The sequence below is a fragment of the Lissotriton helveticus genome, chromosome 3_2 (assembly GCF_964261635.1).
Source record: "Lissotriton helveticus chromosome 3_2, aLisHel1.1, whole genome shotgun sequence".
NCBI classification, from domain to species: domain Eukaryota; kingdom Metazoa; phylum Chordata; class Amphibia; order Caudata; family Salamandridae; genus Lissotriton; species Lissotriton helveticus.
In genome coordinates, this window is record NC_136062.1 from 182,442,176 (window position 1) to 182,458,100 (window position 15,925).

Below are 15,925 nucleotides of genomic sequence, written 5' to 3' on the forward strand. Positions count from 1 at the left end.
CGAATTGTACAAGCTTAAGCCTGACAAACTGGCCCCGTGAGAACCATGTTTGAGGACTCGAGGCAGGCGGGCGTCTTGTCATTGGACCAGCGCACTGCCACTATAGGTACTAGTCACAAAGAAGGAAAGCCCAAGACCGAATGTGGCTCCTACCTACCGATATCTCTGCTTAGCGCAGAGCCCAACATCCTGGCTAAGGTTCTTGCTACTCGCCTCCTAACGGTGATTGGGGCCCTGGTCCATCCGGACCAATCAGGTTTCATACCACATCGTAATACGGCGTTGAATCTATGCAGAGTTCATAGGGTATTGAGCAGGGCGTCTTCTATAATGGAACCGGCAGTTATAGTTGCCCTGGACGCAGCTATGGCCTTTGACACCATTGAGTGGCCATGCCTGTGGGCAGTGTTGGAGAAACTGGAATTTGGTCCAAAGTACATTCAGTGGGTGCAGCTGCTGTACTCCCTACCTATGGCTCAGGTGGTGGTCAACAACAAGAAGTCTGCTACTTTCCAGCTGGGCAGGGGAACTCGTCAGGGCTGCCCTCTGTCCCCACTGTTATTTGCTTTAGCTTTGGAGCCACTGGCAGCTTGGATTCGTCAAGACTTGGTGATTAGGGGCATGCGTTGGTCCTTAGATTGGGAGGATCGGATCTCCCTTCATGCGGATGACATTCTTTTGTATTTGACATCCCCTAGGAGATCCCTGAGTGTAGTTTTGGACATTTTCACAACTTTTGGAAGGTACTCCGGGTACTCCATAAACTGGAGCAAGTCCCTCATGTTCGTAGTGGCGGGCGAGCCTCCGATTCCACCGCGTGGGTGTCCGCTACAGATTTGTGCCGACGGTTTTACATATTTGGGTATCTTCCTATCTTTGAACCCTTCTCTCTGCTATTCTCGTAACCTCCAGCTTCCGCTGATTGAGCTGCGTAAAGATATCTCCAGGTGGAAGACCCTTACCCTCTCCCTGTTAGGAAAGGCCGCCCTTTTTAAGATGATGTCCTTGCCCCGATTTTTGTACGCACTATAAAATTCTATGGACCCGATACCTGCGCCTTATTTCCGAGAGGTGGAGGGCCTCCAGCGGGACCTACTCTGGAATGGTAAACCTCGTATTGCCCTCGCCAAACTTTCACTGAACTGGTACGACGGGGGCATTAGCCTCCCAATATAAAACTGTATTACCGGGATACATTATGGATAGGTGGCTCCTCTCAGGGGGGACTTTCAGTAGAGCCAGTAGGCCCCAGCATTATCCACTAACGGGCCCCACTAAACATGCAGTGCACGTCTGGCACGCAGCTACCACCCGTTTAGGTTGGAGACGAAAGCCAACGCTCGCAACAACACTATACTATAGCTGAGTGACCTGTGGAGGAGTAAGGGGTTCGACAAATGGGATCTCATAGGTATTACCTGCATAAGGGGATCTGTGGGACAAAACTGATATTAAGCCCTTTGCAGCGCTGCAGAAACAATATCATAAGGCTGAATCGGCGGAACGCTTCCGGTACACACATGTTCGACATGCACTACGCACACACCTCAAGCCTGGGACCACACTGCCGGAATCATCCCCATTGGAAGATAGAGTACTAGATGGGCATCTCCCTGATAGCACCATTTCCCTGATATACAAAAATGTGGTCAACAACATCTCGGACCCCCTCAAGGTTCTTCGAGAGAGGTGGACCAGGGATGGTATAGAAATGGACAACGAGGAATGGCAAGAGGCAGTCTCCTCTCCCAGAGTCGTAGCAATACCTACTCGTCTCCACCTTGTCCAGCGGAAACTGCTTCACCGTATTTTTTTAACGGGGCCCCAACCGATACGAATGGGAAAGGTGGATGAAGGCTCCTGTAGGCAGGGCTGTGGCGAGCCGGGCACCTTTTTTCACATAGTTTGGGAGTGCACTCACATCCAACCCTTCTGGCACAACATTCACAACATTATCAACACTATTCTGTCTGTGCAGCTCCGTGTGGAGGCCCATAGGTGTCTCCTGAACATTTGGGAACCAACTGATTTAAATGTTTGCATAACGCAGTGGGTAACGTTGGGGCTAATGCTACCTAAGAGGAATATCACCCAGTGTTGGGAAGCACTGACCCCGCCTACGGCCCAGGAATGGGAGAGGAACTTGGACTGGGCAAGGTTTTGAGAAAAGTCTGTGTTTGTAGCACGTGGATGCCCTAAGAAATGGTCTCGGGTGTGGGGCCTTAGGAATTCCTACCGTGGAGATATATGTCAGCCTCCTTTGGCCCCTGTAGTGGACGATCCCCCGACCCCCTAGACTTTCTGTCAAATGTAACTGTATTTTTGTAAACTCACCTGCTGTACCAAAGATGCCGATAGATTTGCTCCCTCACAACTGTCATGCTATTGCTGATGTGTGTTTGTTTCTTGCTCAATAAAAATGTTTTAAAAAAAAATTGTTCTTCATAGTTAGGGGTTACATTCTGAGATGTAATAATATATTAATCCAGTTGGTGCTTTTTAGGTCTCGGCTGCGCACATGCCCAGCTCGCTCGGCGAGATTTTATGTTTTCAGTAGCTTTCAGTAACTGGCTTTAAGCCCCGCCCCTCTTTTCCATTGGCCGGCATCACCGTTTATGTTAAATGGTGGCCAGCCATTGGAAAAGAGGTTTGTCTGATGTAGACTTTTCTCTTTGTCAGCCGGCCGGCTCTCCTGCCTTCCTCCCGTCGCAAAAGGTTTCTTATCTTTATGGGGCCATGTGTTTCAAACACATGTCCCCATAAAGACAAGAAATCTTTCATGGCAGAAGGAAAGCAGGCCCCTGTTTATTCTTGCATCGCGCTTTCACTTTAAAAGCGCAATGCAAAAATAAACAGTGGTTGACTGGCAAGCGCTTTTTTTTGCGTGTGTTCTTTCCTTGTTTCACTAGCAGGCAAAACCTCTCTCCACGGCCCGAGTGGCTTCGGAGCTCGGGCAAGGCATAGGTGTTACAATGCCTTGCTGTCCCGTCAGGTGTGAAGTGTGCACCCATTCCTATCATTCTTATCGCGCATCACTTGCTGTCTGCTGACAACGAGGGACGGGAGCTGCATGTCCACTGAGTGCCTGAAAACAAAGTTATGGGACTAAAACGCTGGCACCGACTTACCAGGTACTCGTACCTGTGAGACACGTCGACTGCTCCTTGTGTGTGTAGTTATCCGTGACGCATGATGGGCCTCGGAAATTGAGGTAGTGGTACACATGAATCCGATCAAGTTCTCTTTAGCCCCGACATACACCTCCCCCTCTTGTGAGGTTTGCTTTTTTGTATTATATTATTTTTTTATATTTTTTATTCTCTCTGGCAATAAGATCTTGGAAAGTAGTCAACATTTTTACACTTGCCGGTTCCCTTAAACCGCAGGCCGATCGGGTTCTCGGAGTAATTGCTAGGCAACGTGGCATGCTGATTCAAGCTGACAAGTCGAGGTCCCTCCCATCCCGTAGTCAGGCCATCAGTGCTGCAGCGCCCAGTGCTGCGGACCTTGAACTGCCGTGGGAGAGCGGGCCTGGTCTTGGAAAGGGACAGCCGGGGCCTACAACACTAAACAGAACAACGTGGGGGCCAGGGGAAGCTTCTGGCCCCGGGAGGTATCTCTGCGGGACGGGACGGGCCTCTGCTGCTGGAACTGGCTCTGCACACGCACATCTCCCGGGAGGACTCGCTTACCGCGGGCGGCCGCAGTGTTTATCTGCTACAAACTCTTGTAGTTTACGCCATGGTTTGTGTTACTCTTACAAAGACACAGCCCCTCCTGGACTGCCACCTACAGTCAGTACCGACCTGAACACGCACTTTACAAGTTTCAGATCTGTTTTACTCCGTGAAGTGATGCAGGTGAGACTCGGTTTCATGTGATGTTACAAGCCTGTGCGTAGCGGTCTCTGCCTGGAGTGTGCCTGCTCGCCAGCGCCGCATGGCTGTTTTCCTTGGCAGTGTCTGTCTTCTTCGGGAACCGAGTGACTATTCAGTTTGCAAAGGTCTTTCTGAACCCATGTTTGTGCATGTGAAGATTACTTTCATAGTCTTGATGAAGATTTTTTTTTAAAAGCCAAAGATGACCTCAGCTTTCAGTTTAGCCACTTTAAATATAATAAATTGTGTTTACTTGAGGAAAGCATTTTAACATGCACAATAAACGCCAGTATGATTGTTGCTGCCAGGCCATACATAGCACGTTAAAGTAACTCGCATCGTGATCCACCTCCCGAAAGGAAGGTCAGCACCTGACTCCACATCACTGTATATCCTGTCTCCTGTTTTAGGCTTATCAAGTGAGTTCTCTTATTGGCTCAGTGGAAGGAAACGGACTACATTTCCCAGCGTGCATTATGTTGTCCTTCAAAGCTTTGGTCCTGACTGGCTGTCCATGGTGAGTAAGGTGGCCACCCTGATGACACGGATGCGTGGTTTTTGTGTAACGAGTGTAACTGCAGCAAGTAATGCTTGGCCTTAACGTGAAGCTAGAAATCCGCGCCCTACGATTCACTATGATCTGTGTCCTTTGGTGTATGCAGGGCCGGTCCTAGGACTTCTGGGGCCCCGGGCGAAAGGGAGGATGTGAGGCCCCTCTAATTTGCATGTAACATCACAAGGATTGACATCACAGAAAGTGACATAGCAGGACTATTGATCTTATTTGGCGTCACTGAAGAGACCTAATGTTGATATCAGTAACATGGACAAAAAGATAAATATACAAATGCAATAAGTCCATATATTTTAAAACTGTAAAAAATGGATTACAGTTGTCACATTGGATGGAAAGGCTAGGTGCAGGTCTCAAAATAATGGATATTTTTTACTCCATGTTAACTGATTGTTTTCAGATGAGCGCATGATAAAAATCCCACAGCATTGTGGAAAATAAATTGAATGGCATCAATGGGAAAAAATTTGCAAAAGGGAATATATAGCAAGATTAATTCGAGTTCAGATACATGTATTTTTCATTTTACTTTGAAAGCTATGTAACTCACTGACCATAACACAAAAGGGCAGCTGAGAACAAAGAACCAGTGCTTTTGGATTTAGAGTACAGAATTATTCATTTTTCCTCAGAAGGCTTGAGGTGATGAGAGCATGGAAAACAAGTGAGCAAATCTACATTTCTTTAAAAAGCAGATAAAAGGAAAGATTGCAATCAAACAATGAAGATAGAGTAACTCCAACATTCTGGATTATTCTTGTTGAGTGGCTCCCTGGTATTGATTCATTAGGGAAGGTCTAGTATCTGGGTGTGTTTAAAGTAAAGGTATGCTGTGTAGATTCAAGGGGTTTTCAAATCAATGTTTTTGATTTGGTATCAAACTGTAGGAAGTGGTACTGGCCGGCTTTAGCGCTAGTGAAGCACTGTGCGACAATGTTTGTTGGTGCCCTCCAATGACGCCCTCCGTTACAGATTCCCTCACTAACACCCTTTAGCAGTGCCTCTCAAGTCTCCATAACCACACTCTCGGTCAGATGCATTTAATTTGATTTACAGTGCCACTGATACCAGTGTAGAGTGTCAGAGCACTTTTTCTTTTTTTTTTTTGCAGAGTTTTATATAGCGCAAACTTGACCCGAACCGAATCGGGTATCAGAGCGCTTTACATAGCACCAGTTACTTTACATGAGGACACGCATTCATTTTTGCACGGGGAGATTAAGTGATTTGCCCAGAATCGCAGGATGTTTGGCGTTGTTACCGAGACTCGAACCCAGATCCCGAGGTCGAGCGCCCTAGCCGTTAGGCCAACTCCTCTCCCCCGCTTAATATCACATACATTACACAGAGACAATGAATCATACATGTGTAAATCACTCTATAGGAAATGTTACGTACGGCAAAGGACTCACATGACAACACATGACAACCATACCAGTAGGAAGTATAGTTTAAAAGTGATTGGTCAGGAGAAACGCAAACTATGAATTTAGAATGTAACACCATGGTTGAGGGTTCTCCTTTGATTTCTACATAGAAAAAACCATTTTGCAACATTAGGATAATCACAGACTGGGGGGAAAACATAATGCTCTAATTTATACCTTGCAGTTTGCATCAAACTCTAAGATGACAGTTAACAGCTCACTGTTCTTTGTTAGGATTTTGACTTATAAACTGCAACAAACAAAAGGCTCTCTCTGACAAAAGCAGTAACCCCTGACCTATTTATATTATGTGCACTTGGTGTTCTGCATAGTACGTGTTCGTTGCAGCAGGCACATTAACCGTCTGTACTACCTTTCCACGAATCAAAACTTCCACTTGACAAAACTCTATCTCTGACTAGGAAAAATATTAATCACCAGAGTTATCATGATATTTTTATTGTTGCCGGAAATTGCTGGAGGCCAGGAGGAGGCATTAAGTGTTTTTAAAAACATAATATACCTGCAAACATGACACCCCACCCGAAGTCAGCGCCAGGTGCGATTGTACCGGTCGCAACGCCCTAGAGCCTCCCTGCTCAAATGTAAATGTAAATGTCCAGTATTTGTAAAGCGCCAACAATTACCCGAAGGTGTCAAGGCGCTGGGGGACGTCGGGAAGATTAAGCGAGCTATTGCCCAGAGTCACATGGTGTCCTCTGACCTCAGTGACAGTCATAGTCGCACTATGATGTGCTGCTTCGTAGGCCTCCGTGCAAAACTGGAGGTGAACTTCAGTATGGATTATGATTGCCAGACTTTCAAGGTTAACCCATGCTTGCCACTGTTAGGGTCCACCTGCTGGTGCTAAGACACCAGAGCTTCTAAGGTCTTGCAGGGCCTTCGATAGTCTAGCATGGGAATGTGCTCCCTCAGGAGAGTTGTTTAGCGGACAGGTCATGAAGGCTGAACTTGGTTTCCCAGTTACAAATTCAGCAGCTCTGGCCATAGTGCCACATCTTCTCCCCCACTGAACACCATACTGCCCCACTGAGAGAAACTCGCACTGCTTTCAGCTACAACCCAATTGTGCCCCGCTATAAACACCTGTTGTGACTCAATTGAAATTATGCACTAGACAAGAGTAATATGCTGCTGAAAAAAAATAAGTTACAACATCCGGGAGAAAGCAAACACTCAAGGGAAAGCAAGATTAAGAAACACATGCGAAATATAAGACGGAACAACATAGTTAGTTACCTTAACACTTTTGCACTTATTATTCAGAAATCAGTGAGTGCTTTTGCCTGAAAAGTTAAGGATGTGACTACAAGTCTCAGAAGGGACATTTTGTTATCCAATCCACCCTTCAAGCAGGTATTTCAGTACCTCCAGGAGTGGTGCACTTCTCTACCGGGGAAAACAATATTGTTCAAAGAAAGACTAGAAAACAAAAATAGCGCTTCACTGGTAAACTCCTTAATGTGGTGCTAACGTGTTTGGATTTGAATAAAGTCAATCAGGCCACTTTGCAACCCACTGTGTCTTGCTTTATTTGGTTATATTTCCCATCTTGAAACTTATTTCTCTCCGTCCTGAGACTGCACTTTGGAATAGAAAAACTTCTAAAAAAGACGAAATTTCCAGCAAAAGTGTTTTTCTTTTTGGATTAATTTCACGGAAGAACAAATAAAGGAAAAGAGATAAGAGGGAGTGATACCCATTTCTTGAAGTTACGGTTTTCAGTAAGTGCGGAGGAGCAAGACAGAAAAAGAGTAAGAGTAAGAAGGGGGGGGCAGCTGCCAGCGGCAGAGTGAAGTGGGCACTGTCCTTGTCCTCTCTGGGCAAGAAGGAAAATGACAGTCTGACCTCCCTGCCCCGAACAGCCAAGCCTTATCTATAGGCTTTGGCTATTTCTGCCATCCTGGGAGGCGTGTTTAAAATGAAAAAGTATGGGGAACTAAATATATTAAATTAAAGTAGGGGCATGCCCCCAAGGCTCTAGACATGAGACCTAAAGACAGGCAAAATACTTCGAAGTAAATCTATAGGCCATCATGACATGCCTGGGGCTCATCTGCTCTTAGCATCTTAGCAGCACTACAAAATGGATACAAGGCCCAGGGAAGGGGGCCCCCACACCAGGGCCTTGCAGCTTCTCCGGCGATTAGAGGCCCAGGGAAGGGGGGCCCCCACACCTGGGCCTTGCAGCTTCTCCAGCGCTTAGAGGCCCAGGTTAGGGCCCCCCCACAGCTGGACCTTACAGTGTACTCCAGTGTTTTGAGACCCAGGGAAGGGGGCCCCTCTCCCCTGAGCCTCGGAGCAGTAACGAGCAGGCACATTTCCATCCCTAGAAAATTCAGTATCAGTGATGCGATCTGGCTGCTCCCTCCTCCCCTCACCCACCTCTCCTTATCTAAACAAAGGGGCCTTCTGTCACCTAGAATGGCCGGTACTTAACAGGGGCACTGCACCGTCCCCGCACTGTGAATTAACACAATTGCTGGCCCCTTCCCATTATGCTTGTCTCTTCCCCCACTGCACCCCTGGAATGCCATCACTACCTCACCAGCAAGATCAAGGCACCTCTTTTTGTAATATGATAGTGTGGGGCAGGGGGCCTCAGAGGAGCAGGGCGGCTAACTGTGGAAGTGTGGCCTTTCACACGGATGCGGTGGCCCCCCTGTGTTTTAGCTTAGCGCGAGGCCCTGGGCAGCTGCCCACACTGCCCATGCCTAGCGCCGGCCCTGGATGGATCCAATACTGTACAGAGGTGACTGTACGTGGGCAGTCTATAAGAGGAAACTACCCCCGTCCTCTTCTGGGGAATGACCCGCCCCTTCCCAGAGTTCCTTGCTTACTCTTCTGTTAATGGTACAGCTCTTTCTTGTTTTGAATGACAAAAAAATGTGTACTGTATATATTCTTATGTGTATATCAGTGCATGACTTTCCCTCGTTATGAGGTGCTGTCCTCGCTGGCAACAGTGACTTCTGGGGAGGGACACGTGTGTGTGAGGCGTGTACATTCTGTCAAGAATGGGGAATATTTCAGTTGTCAGTCCGCCTGTGTTTATTTTTTGTTGCACGTGGCGCAGTGTGCGAGTACAGTGCGATATGTGATCCTCACGCCTACCATCGGAGATGTAATGTAATGTGACGGTTTATTTCTTGTTCTGACTTAACTAGTTTGCCCTTTCAAGCTTAAGTAACTAACTTAAATGTTCTCTCAGTTGGCTATGAAGTGGCTGTTCAGCCCTGCCTGTACATGCTATGAGCTGCCAAGTTTTTTAAAAACTTTGGCTTGAAATAGGAGTGTTAACAAATATCTAGTAAATCTTATTTCTCTGTTATCTAATGTCATTCTTGTGAGCGGATCCCACGAGCCATGGCTTTTAACACGATTGTCAATTGGAGTCTTATTATTGTGTCGCTTTTCTTAACATGAAATTGAAATTGAACAGTGAATGGATGAAATCTGTTTAAATGTGTTACTTACAGACGTTCTCTGATAGAGAGGAAGTTTTGTTGCCTTTTTAACATCTAAGATCTCTGTGAGACACTTTCAAACATGCTTGAAGGCCTTTTATTAGGTCTTGCCGACAGATAGTTTTAGATGTTATTTGTCTTAGACCTATTGTCTCTCATACATTGAAGTATACACACAGTGTGCTTAGGGTCAGCCCTTTGCTTTTGGTTGGATGGCTGTGTCTACCTCGTCTCCTTACTATTTATTCAATGGCCTTCCTCCATATTCTTTTTTTTTTACCCAGCTCTGAAGCATTTGTCATTTTCTATCTTCTGATGGTATGATTTGTGTTTTTCCACTGCTTACTTTCAGGGGCCTTATTTTTTAGGTCTCGCCTACTAAATATTGCAAGCTGTCTGGTTGCGAAACGTTTGTTGTGGTTTACAGATAACCTACAATGGGCTTGGAGCCTACCTATTGTTTACTATTGGTTGTATCGTCACTCTCGTAAGCTTGTTTCTTATTAAATGGCTTGCCTTCCCCTTCCTGTCTTTGTTCCTCTCCTGAAGCATAGTCTCTCTACCATCTTTCTTATTGTCTGACTTCTTTCATACCACTGCTCACATTTATCACATTTAAGAAACCACTTTTATTTTATTATGCACTCCATGAGTGCATATGTCCTATAGCTTTCTTGAATGTACTGATTCCCTCCTTCCCTGTAGCTGTCTCCCTTTTGTGCTGCTCTAGCTTGTGTGCATATCCTACCTGTACTCTGTAACTCCCTTATTATGTGCTGTTAATCCCCTCTTCCCCCAACTTGACTTTTTGCTTATTACACTCCCATTCCTTCTCACTCACAACTCCTGCCAGTGCAGGTATTTTAAGTTTATATTTTTTTCGTGTTTTTTTTTTTTAGAGGCAGTGGAAACTGCTTTTTACTGTTGGGCGTACTGCTATATCAAAAGTGTTTACGTACACATAATGTATTATTATTTTTTTTTTTTTTCTGATAAAATGGCTTCCACCATCTTCGATCAGTCATTTAAAAATGCTAAAGAAAAATGATGGCTGCATGTGCAAACCTACAAAATGATGCGACAGGTAACAGGCGCCATCATTACTCCTTTTTAGGTTGAAGCCTCCCAGACAACACATCTGTCTGATTTGCTGAAGACTTTATGGGCACATTCTGAAATCATCCCTGGGAATGCATTCCACCCATTTCTTACTTATCAGTGACTTTGTGATTTATAACTCAGAGTTGCTTGCTTTCTTTTTGCTGAGTTTGTTTTAGACCCGCCAACTTGAGTTATCCTCTCCTGTGGAACCTGCCTGTTGACTGTATTCTTCCACGAGCGCATGCTTTCTGTGAACAGGTCTTTAAATGTTGTTCTTATCTTATCATATTTTCTGTGCATTCAAAGACAGAGGTCAAATGCCAGGCTCCTGCTTCTGAGTGAGCTTGGCGTTTACTTTTATTTCTCAGACTTCAAAGAGAGAGGATTTATCTGACAGTCTGTGGGTGTGAAAGGAAAGTTTTCTTTTCAAGCACACAGCAAAATTTAAATGTCTGTAAATGAACGGTGCAACTATTTCAGAATATATCAAAATTAGCAAAGCACAAATGAATTGCATTTTTTGTAATTCTGAAGTGTGATTTTTACCAGGCAACAACTGTGATGAGTACAAAAACATGATGCAGACATTGTCCACCCAATAAAGGGAGTCAGAAAAAAATAACTGTAGATATATGAAGATCTCAAGGCAACAAGAAGTTCTTAATCACCCCGTTTCCTCATCCATCTCTTCACATGGGATGTTCTTCTTGTAACTTTATTTTAAGGTAATATCCCATTTTCCTCTTTCATTGTAGTTATTTTCTCTTATGCAGACCTTCAGCTTGGTTGCTAATGGCAGACCCACGCTGTTGAGAGATTTCGTTTTCACCACTTCCTTAGCTTTCCTCCTTGCCTCACGCTTAATTTAGGGAAGAGTAGGATGTATGATTTGTGAAACCAGTGTCTACTCTACTCTCTGATATCAGTAGTTTCCTTTCCCTCTTCCTGCATACTCAAATGAATCCTCCCAATTGCTCCTAAATGCTTTTTGAGTTGTCTTCAGCCTCCACTCATCTTCAGGTGTATAGTAAACGGAGAGGGATCACCCTGCATACCTAGGAACTTGAATTATAATATTATGAAAATAAATACTGCTTCCTTTTGGTGTCATTTGAAAAACAAATAAGACATTTTAAATCTTTAAAAAAAAAATTTGTTGCATGCACTTATTAATCACTTTTCCAAACTTTTAACGTACTGAATGATTTTGTAGAACTGAACTTTAGTTAAATGTATTTTGTAAACGGTTTTAATTAACCACATACAATGAAGGTTACTTACTACATTAAACAAGCATTGGCATAGCCAATAGGTCTCGCCTTTGGGACCTTAGAAGTGTTTAGTTATCCAGCACAATATACTTGGTGCAACAACATCAACTTTTGTCTGGCTAAATACTGATAAGGTCCCAAAGGCGAGACCTATTGACTATGCCAATGCTTGTTTTTCAATTGGCAACAACAAATGTACATGGTTTCGTATTAACCTGCTGCTGCGTGCTCTTCGACCCACACTATTAGCAGTATAATGGGCCACACAGCCAAGCCCCCTGTTGTGCATCATGTCTCTCCCATTTTTAGGTCTCGCCTGGTGTTAGCAGCACGAATGCGCTGCTCTTGCCATGTCAGGGCTTCTTGGAATCAATACGATTTCAGAAGCTCGCTTTCTGCTCCGCATATATTTTCCATTGGTGCGCGTCATTTTGCGTCACCAGTTATGCTAAACCAGGTGCCATGATTGTCCCGGAGGCTTTTTAGTCCCTCCTGGTTACCACCCTGTCCACTTTTTTCTCCGCCCAGGTGGACTGAATCTTTTACTGGCAGCGTGACACTCTCTCCTTCATTAGTCGTCGTAGGCACCTTGTTTTTTTCATTAAGGAGAAAGCCTTTCCGCAATGGCGACAGCTTGTTTATCTTTGCATCGCGCTTTCACTTACAGTGAAAGCGCGATGCAAATGTAAACAAGCGGTTACCTTTACGTAATGTCGAAAGCTTGTTTTATTTAACTTGCACTGAATGAGTCAGTGGTTGGATGTATGGATACAAGGGCAGGGATGTGTGACTCCTTAATGTATGTATGTCTACAAGCACCACGGACTCAAGACCTATTGGCTTGACCAGTGCTTATTGTTGTATTAGTTTTTTACGCCACCGCATAACTCGTGTGCCACTCAATTATTTTGTAATTTTGTATAGTGCTTTGGTGAAAGCGCTTTAAAAGTTTGTGATATTAATGTCCCTTTCGCCGTGGCATCCAGCACGAAACTCACGTTTAAAGTTCTCCGCCCAAAGCATTCTTAAGCAGAGGCCATGCTCTCTGCAGATGCCATCCCCTCTCCGAGCACCGAGCAGGACTCGGCACTTTGTTTGTGCACAGCTGATCCCCCTCTGCACTTTGAGCATACAGTAAGGGTGGTCACTGAGAGCCTGGGGGCCAAAGACTCTCTGGCAGCTTCTGCACCCTGGCGTGAGGACCGGAACTGACTCTCAGCGCTTCCGGAAACGCCACAAACCCTAACTGTTCAGACTTGACTTCCTCTGAACCCCGAGCGGAATGGGGAGAGTGGGGGAGGGACGGCACGTTTAGACCGTGATTATACTACTACATTTTGTTTTTTGCTCTTTGATGTTTTTTTTTTTCCTTTCGCCCTCTTCTCCATTGTTTACTTTATTGCATATCTTATTCATAAACATTACGTTTATTTCTGTTTTTAGACTTATTTGTGAAAGTTATTCAATGTTTATGTACTTTTGAATTTTTTTAACAAAGAAATGTGATTTTTTTTTTTTAAATGCGCGGGAGAAATATAGATGAGCACCAAGCAGGTTCTCACCTAGCACACACACAAATATGCAATCAAATCACTTGCCTCACTAAGGTGAATGTAAGGCGATACGCAGCGCTTTATAAAACTGCTAAGGAAATACATAAACTTAAGAGTCATGTTTGTGGGAGGACAGAGCTATCTACTGAAGGCCCCCTCGGCGGCGGGCCTGGCGTTTGTTTTCCCTTATGCTCCTCGCCCGTGCATCTGTTCTACATTTAAACACATTTTTAATTTAACAAGAACGGATCTGCTTCCCTGTGCCAACTCATCCCTGCCCCAGGCTCGGGAGCCCAATCTTATTCTGCAGCTCTTGGGAACCCCCTCTTCCTGTGCTCACCAGGATACTGAGAGCTGGAGCAGCAAACACTAACAAGTCGCACTAGAGGAAACAAAATAGGATGTGGTTTTGGCGTCCTGCGTGGAAATACAACAGAAAATGCTTCTCGAAGTGGCACCCGTACTTAGGCGATACACAGGCATGGAAGGGCACCGACTCCTGCCTGCTGTTCGTGGAGAAAGTGCGCTGCAGATGAGAGCCTACGACGTGTCCTGGCATGGAATGTGCCTTAGCAGCTATGTTATCAGAGCCCCGCTTACCAGTTGTAACAAACTGTGTGATTCTGCGCAAGTCACTGTCTCCACGCTGAGTTGTTTTATGTATCAAAATTAGAAGCATTTAGAAACTGCATTTCTTCCAGTAGTTAGTGCTGAATACCTTTCCTGATTAGCTGTTTAATTCCCCATATTGACTTGATCCTCATCTCAAAGGTGACCCCCAATAAGGCAGAAAGATGTCCCTGTTCACATAGGGGCATGGCCTAACTCTTCTACCTGGACTGTCCCATTTAGGCCTGAAACTGGTCTCGTTTGCATTTGGTTGATAGCTGTCCACATTGGCTCAAATAAGCTAAAAGCAATAGAATGGAATGTGCTTAGTTTAATCACCAGTCCTTCCAATGTATTGAAGCATTTCTATTCATCAGTTTTTGTGTTTCTCTTTGAGTCGCTGTATTTCTCCCATGTCACCCTGACATAGGTCCCCAAAATTCCTTGCCTTGTGATTTTGAGAGCTGTGAGGGGGAAGGTGGGGTGTACGGCAAGTTCCATCTCAATCACGAGGCCTAATAGGGAAATGCATTTGCTTATGCAGCCTAGGTGTTTAGGCTAAATTGGGACAGGTGGGGCAGGACCAGGGTGAAGTTGTTGTTTTTGTGTTAATACACAGATTTTCAAGAAAATGATGTGATATTACACTTAATTACACAAAATAGGGACCAGTCATTTAACACTTTATTTTTACCCTATAATGATTCCCGCGCAGTACACATTTGTCAAACAACAGCTGCTGACGTTCTGGTAGTTCTAATTGTGTTTACTCACCCTCGCTGTAATTGTGATGGGAACTGCAGCGCAATTATGCGACCTGGCATAATTTGGAGAATTTCATGCTGATTCTTTAAATTACAATGCTGTGATTTAAATTTCGCCTGGGGCTAGTTGTAAAAAATGGTCAATATTAAGTCAAGCCTTCCCATTTATTTCTCGTTAGGCGTGGCCAGCACTTAGCTTCAGATTCACTGGATTAGGGTCCTGGGGAGGTGTGCCCCGGAGGTTTCACCAGCCGCCATCTTGTAAATGCTAGTTGAGGGCGCAAGCCCAGAGTGCCTGCCCATGTGTCAGGAGCCACAGTGGCCACTCGCATAGAGCCTGCAAACGAAGCATTGAAAATGCAATAGGTCTCGCCTTTGATTAAGTTAAAGGCATTTGCTTTGCTAATGGTATTGTATTCTAACTTTGCATTATTTAGTGTATAGTTGTGATATGTGCATATATTTAATCTCCCCTTGCCCCTTTTATCTGCCTCATGCTATTGTAATCCTCACTATACGAAATTAACACACCTACTATTCTTCTATTCATTCACCTCCCAAATCTGAAACACTGCTCTTTTCCTACCAACGCTGTGCTTTAACCCCTTGGCTGCGGGGTGCTTTCACCTGCTGTGCGGGGGAGGGGGGCCGCGCGCGGCCGTGCTTGTGACGAGCTGAGCTCGTCATGAGGCACAGTGGAGCTGCACTCAGCTGAGCTCGTCACAACCACACCCGTTTTAGTACGTTCAGCACAGCTGTGAAATTATCCTTGCGTGTGAACGTTCCAACGGTCATGACGAGCTCAGATCGTCATGAGTGCAGCTCAACCGTGCCTCATGACGAGCTGAGCTCGTCATGAGCACGCAACGGGTTAAACTACTACACAGCTAACAAAAAAATTCTAACTGCATACAACTACAACATACCACAAATGTGGACATCAGCTAGCCGGTATCCTTGAGGCTTAACTGTTGCCAAGTATGAATTTATATAGCCACATCATTCATTTCTTGTGGCAGTTTTGTAGTTGTACCAAACAGAAAAATGAATGAAGAAAAGAAATTACATTCAGTCCAAAAGTAACCCCAACATCCTATGTTTTAAGTTTTTATTTGATTGGATCAGCGTGTGAGTTGTATTCAAATTTCCTGCTGTCGCAATGCTGCGAAAGGAACAAAATTATGCCAAACATAATGCACATATAGCATAAGGGCACCATAATTTAATAAAGGAGCTGAAAAGTAATAGGTTTAAATGTGT

At 44.9% G+C, this 15,925-nt stretch overlaps 1 protein-coding gene across 1 annotated transcript in view; it reads left to right on the top strand.

Moving 5' to 3' along the window:
* TRIP4 (thyroid hormone receptor interactor 4) overlaps positions 1–15,925 on the top strand; it is a 624,053-nt gene that overhangs the window by 575,069 nt on the left and 33,059 nt on the right. The window lies entirely within an intron of this gene.